Below are 6000 nucleotides of genomic sequence, written 5' to 3'. Positions count from 1 at the left end.
ACGCTGTACCTGCATGTGCGAGAAAGAAAAAAGAGAACATTCAAGTGTTTACATGTGTATATGTGCAAGACAATGTCCTTCAATTGGGGGGTTACTGTAGTGGGTAGGGGGTCGATGGGCAGAGGGTTTGGGCTCAACTGGCGGAAGTCTCTTTACTCTTTGATCGTGTGACCATGGGGTGGACGGTATAGGAGTTACCAGTTTCTATTTCAGTAGTTGTCTCTGGGGAATCTGGGGGGTGGCAGGGTATGGAGACACTTAGGTCGTCAGCTGTGGTAGAAGTCTCTTACTCCGTGGGTGACGCAGTCGCTGTTCTTCCAATGGCCCTGTCGTTGATGCTAGGGTGGGTCTGGAGTTTGCAGATCTTTACGTCGTGTAGGTGATTCCATGCACGCTTATCCTGCAACTTTACCGCTCTCGTAGATACCTCCTCTACAAGGTGAGGACCAGTGAAGCGTGGGTTGTTCCACTTTCTATTGAAATTGCGGAGTAGCACGTGGTCACCTTTAGCAATTTTGCACAGTTTTTCCTTTTCCGGTCCTTGGTCCTCGTCTTCTTGCTGGTAACCCTTAGACCCACCCCGCGTGCGCTCGAGCTGTTGAGACACAAACACTACACTAGTAACCAAAGAAGACACATATTGGTACATTTCATCACCAGGAACAGTTGCAGTGTTTTCATAGTCTGTGAATGCCCTTGATGTTGGCGTTAGAGGAAGGCGCATTTATCGTCCGGTCACCACCTCATGAGGAGTGAGGTGGTGGTCGGAGCCTGGTCTATTCCTCAGCTCAAATAGAGCTAGCGGAAGGCAAAACAACCAACTCTTCTTTGTCGTTTGCTGTATCTTTGCAATTGCCTCCTTCAGTAGGCCATTCAGGCGTTCGCATATACCGTTGGCCTGCGGGTGATATGCACATGCAAATTTATGCTTGATGTTCAGTAAGGATGTGATGTGCTGGAACATTTCATTAGCGAAATGTGGGCCGTTATCCGACCGCAGTACCTCGCACACTCCCCACCCGGGGAAAACCTCCCTCACTAGAAATTTAGCTGCTCTAAATGCATCTGGATGTGAGCAGGGTCCTGCCTCAATCCACCTGGAGAATGGGCATACTACTACAATCATATGCCTATTTCCTTGACATAGGTTGATCATATCAACATAGTCAATATGGATGTGCAGGAAGGGTCCCTCTGGCCGGGGTATAGTGCCTTTTATCACTTTCAGCGTGTGACCGGCCGTAAACTGTTGACATGTGAGACAATTGCTGATAAAATTTGTCACATGGGAATTTAACTCGGGACAGAACCAATCTTCCCTAATTTGTGCTGCAATAACTTCCTTTCCTGTGTGGGCTGGGTGGTGGAGTTGGCTCAGGGCGGTGTTCAATAGTGCCAATGGCATTACCATCTTTCCAGTGTTACCCTGGCGCCATAGTGCGTCAGTTGGTGACATTGTACATCCTCTTTTTACCCATATCTCTTTTTCTGCCATTGGTGCAGCTGCTTGTAACTCCATTATCTGTGTGGCTGGGAGATGGATGTACCCTTCTCTTATCAACTTCTCTTTATCTATCCCCCTCCCTCTCCCTCTCTCTGACTCTGGGGGGTTCCATATCTCACCAAAATATGCAGCATACTTCGCATGTGTGTCTGCTGCTGCATTTCCTTTTGAGATATGATCTTCTCCATTAGTGTGTGCAGTACATTTTACTAAAGCTAATTCTTGGGGGTCATTTATTACTTCAATTAATTCAGCTAATAAGAGAGCATGTTGCACTGGGGTGCCGTCAGCTCTCCTAAACCCTCTTCTCCTCCACTTGGACAATCCTGAGTGGACAGTAGACGTGACATATGCGCTGTCAGAATATATGGTTACTCTTTTGACAAAGCTTTCCTTCAACGCCAAGATCAGTGCAACCAATTCTGCTGCTTGAGCAGAGTAATGTTGTGGTAACTGAACGCATTTCACCGCCACATACACCGATTCCTCTGTCATTTTTACCACTGCTGCCCCAGTTCTCCTTATCCCATCACTTTGGTCTATTGTTGATGACCCATCAATGAACAAGAGCTCTCCTCCATTTAGCGCGTCCTCTTCAACTTTTCTAGCACATGTGTACATTTCGGTAGTCTGCGTACAATCATGTGCATAGTCGCCTTCCTCAATCACTTCCGCTATAAACCTTGCAGGATTAACTGTGCTGCATCTAACTATTGATAATTCTGGTCTAGATAAGATGATCTCATAACCTGACGCCCTCTGTGTGGTTAGTGTGGACTTAGGCTTGTTCAATATTGCAAATAGTGCATGTTCCACAAATCGTGTGGTTGGGCACCCCATTGTAATTGATGATGCTTTCTCTACCGCGAAGGCAGCTGCGGCGAGACCTTGTTCGCAAGGGAAATGTCCTAACATTACAGGATCCAAGTGACCACTGTAAAATGCTACTGGTTTGTAACCCATGCTTGTTTTTCGAGCCAACACTGCTTTCATTACTGCTGAGTCGCAATGTGAAAATATAAAGAATTGTCGTTCATAATCTGGGGTGCCAGTACCGGAGCAGTTGATATTGCATCTTTCAGTTCATCAAAGGCCTCTTTCATTTCCATTGTCCACCCCAGTATTTTCTCCCCTTTGTTAGCTTCTCTTAATGCCTCAAATAGGGGTCCTATGTATGAGCTGTAATCAAATACCCATGCTCTACAGTAGTTGCACAGTCCCAGGAACTGCTGCAGTTCCCTCACCGTTTGTGGCAACGGCGTTTTTGATATGGCCTGTGCTCTTTGTGGTGCAATCTTTCTTCCGTGTTGGGATATGAGCTGGCCAATGTATAGTACCTGTTCCTGGCAGTACTGTAACTTTTCCTTGTCGACCTTGTAACCCTTTTCAGCCAATATTGTCAGCATCTTCAATGAGTTCTCTCTGCATTGTTTTTCGCTTGTGCTGCAAACTATTATATCGTCAACATACTGCAACACTGTGCTTTCCACTTCAATGTTTCCCAAGTCCATCTGTATTACTCTGTTGAAAATTGAGGGTGACTCGCAGTACCCTTGTGGAAATCTGGTGTGTTTCCATTTTGTGTTTCTGTACGTGAAGCTTGTTAGATCTTGCGAGTCTGGGTGCAGGGGTATTGAGAAAAAGGCATTTTTGAGGTCAATCACTGTAAATCGTGATGCCTCTGCTGGAATGCCACACAATATTGTGGCCGGGTTTGCTGCTATGGGGTATTCTGCTTCCACTATGTTGTTCAAGGGCCTGAGGTCCTGGATGAAACGCCAAGATCCTCCTTTAGCTTTGCGCACTGGGTATACAGCTGTGTTACATGGTGTTTCTGATGGTACCAATATGCCATTATTTATAAGGGCCGTTATTGTTTCATATATGCCTTCATCTGCCTCTTTTGATAGTGGGTATTGCTTCACTCTAGGGAGTATTGCACCTTTTTTCAACTTTATTCTTACTCCCCCTATACTCTTAATGCACCCCACGTCATAGGGACTAGTAGTCCATAATGATATTGGGACTTTTGCCATATCCTCCTCAAAGAAGGGAACTGGGTGGATGTGGGTGTTTCAAGTGCCATTGCAATTTTCTGTGCCACTTGTTTGTATGTCAGTCTTAGCCATATTTCTACACTCATCATAAATACCATTTCACCCTCTTCCTTTTCTTCTGAAAAGAGCTCTTCGTCTGACACCTGGGTGAGCCGGCATCCCTCAGCTAGGGCTATCACTGCCCTCCATGCTCTTCCTTCTCTGTCTTGGGCATGTACTGCGATATAATCAGCAGTTGCTATAATGCTCTCCATGCTCACTGAAATCACCTTTCCTTCTGGTTCATTGGCTGGTGTTCCTGGTCTAAACAAATAGGCTGTGGGCCTCCTCCAGATCTTTCCTTCTATTCCTGGCATCCATTCGAATGCCATGTCTGTTCCGTACTTCAATAGTTCGCCATCTACTGGCTCAGCCCTAATCACTGTCTGTCCACAATATGCTTGCATAATTTGTCGTGCAGTGAGCATGTTTATTCCTGGAGTGGAGCAAATTATGCCGTCCTCCGTAAAGGAGATCGTCATATTCAACCTGCTCATTATGTCTCTCCCCAGTATGTTTACTGGTGAGGCCCTAGAATATAAAAGCGGGACAGACATGTCATAATCCCCTATTGATAAGGGAATGTTATCAGTAAAGGGAACCAACCCCCTAGCCCCAGAGAATCCTTGGGTGTTCATGGCTTCACCTGACATCTTAAATTTACCTTCCCTTATGCAAGACCGGGTCGCCCCGGTGTCAACAAGGAATGACAATTTTTTGTCACCTATCGTTACCTCTATGCATGGTTCCTCCGCACTATTAGGTGTTACCGACAGGATGGGACACACCAAGGCCGTCTGTGGGCTGTCCTATTGTGGGTATAATGATTGACCACTTCCTGTGTAAGGGTTGTGTCCCAGGACCATCACCCTTCCCAGTTGTGTTTGCTGTAGTTGTGTATTGGTAGCGGTTACGTTATGGTCTTGAATTTGGGCAGGTTGCTGTACTTGCTGCACTTGACGTTGTTGTGTTATTGCTACCTGTTGTTGTGGTAGTGAATATGCCTGTGGCTGTTGTTGTGTTACTAGTAGTTGCTGCACATTTCCAGGTTGCAGTGCCTGATGTGGTTGGGTATCCTGCTGTTCCCTTGTAGGTCCTTGTTGTCCCTGTCCTCCCCATGATGGTGTGCCTGGTCTCATTCTACATGTGCGTGACATGTGCCCTAGTAATCCACAAATCCAAAATACCGGTGGTTCCCTGTTCTGCCATGGAAAGCTCCCCGAATTGTCCTGGTATACTGGTTGCCCGGAGGGGTAGAAATTTCTTAATCCTCCCCCTTGCTGTTGTGTGTTATAACCGTATCCCCTCCCCCTCATCATTCCCCCCTTCCCCTGTTGTAATTATAATATCCGGCTCCTGGCGTTGAGTATCCTCCTCCCATGTTAGTCGTGTATGGTTGGGGTGTTGGCAGCTGTTGTGCTACAATCTGTGATGATTGTATTTGGGAGGGATCTTGTGCAGCCACTACTTGTGTGGGGTTTTGAGTTATTGTTGCCGGTGTAGTTATTAGTGCACCTTCCAACGTGTATTTAGTAAGTTTTTTCTGTACCAATTTAGCCTCTTTCGCTTTTCTATCCTCTTCCTTTTGTTTCATCTTTTCTTGCCATGTCCTACAATGATGTACTATCGTCAGTTGTATTTCTGGCCATGCTTTTGCTTCCATCCCCACTACCTTCTTCAGTTGTTTCTGAACTGCTTCTGGGAGCCCTTGTATTAGTATATGATAGAAAATTGCTGGTGTTTTGTCCCATTGTTCTCTAGTTTCCATAAGCCACTTCTCTTGGATTTCCTGGATATAATCAACAGGATCTTCGTTCTCACGCATCTTGCGTGAGGTAATTGCTCCTATGTCTGATGTGTCTGGGTACTGTACCCTCAACGCTTGCCATAATGCATGTCTACTGTTTTCGAACGGTGCCCCATCGTGTGATGTGTTTGTTATTGTGACCCCGGGGAAGCCTGCTCTCTTCCATATGTCATCTGCTGCATCCCCCAATATTGATATTAGAAGGCCCTTTACATCCCCCACTGCCAGTTTCTGTCCTGCTGTGTGTTTTTCCATTTCATATATCCATTTTCCCGCACCTCCACTTAATGATGGGAGCCTGCACTTTATATTTTCCTTGTGTGCATGCTTCCAAGGGACGTATTGTGGTCTAACCCCTCCCCTCTCCAGAAGTGGCATTAAGTTGTGTCCTGTTTGACCCCCTGGGTTCCACAAAATCGAGTCCGTGCACCCCTCCTCTTCTTCCGTGTCTTCTACATCGTCAATTGCGTCCGTATTTCCCCTGCTCGTAACTGTTTCTCCTCCATCTCTTCCCCTTCTTTCATCATTTCCTTTATTTAATGTGGGCGTGTGTATTCGTTCTCCCTGCCTGCGTCCAGGGAGGTCTCTAAGCC

Source organism: Ambystoma mexicanum, chromosome 5p, assembly GCF_040938575.1.
Source record: "Ambystoma mexicanum isolate Mex_15411 chromosome 5p, UKY_AmexF1_1, whole genome shotgun sequence".
Classification (NCBI taxonomy): Eukaryota; Metazoa; Chordata; class Amphibia; order Caudata; family Ambystomatidae; genus Ambystoma; species Ambystoma mexicanum.
The sequence above is the reverse complement of the archived record's forward strand: the minus strand, read 5'-3'. Positions refer to the sequence as shown.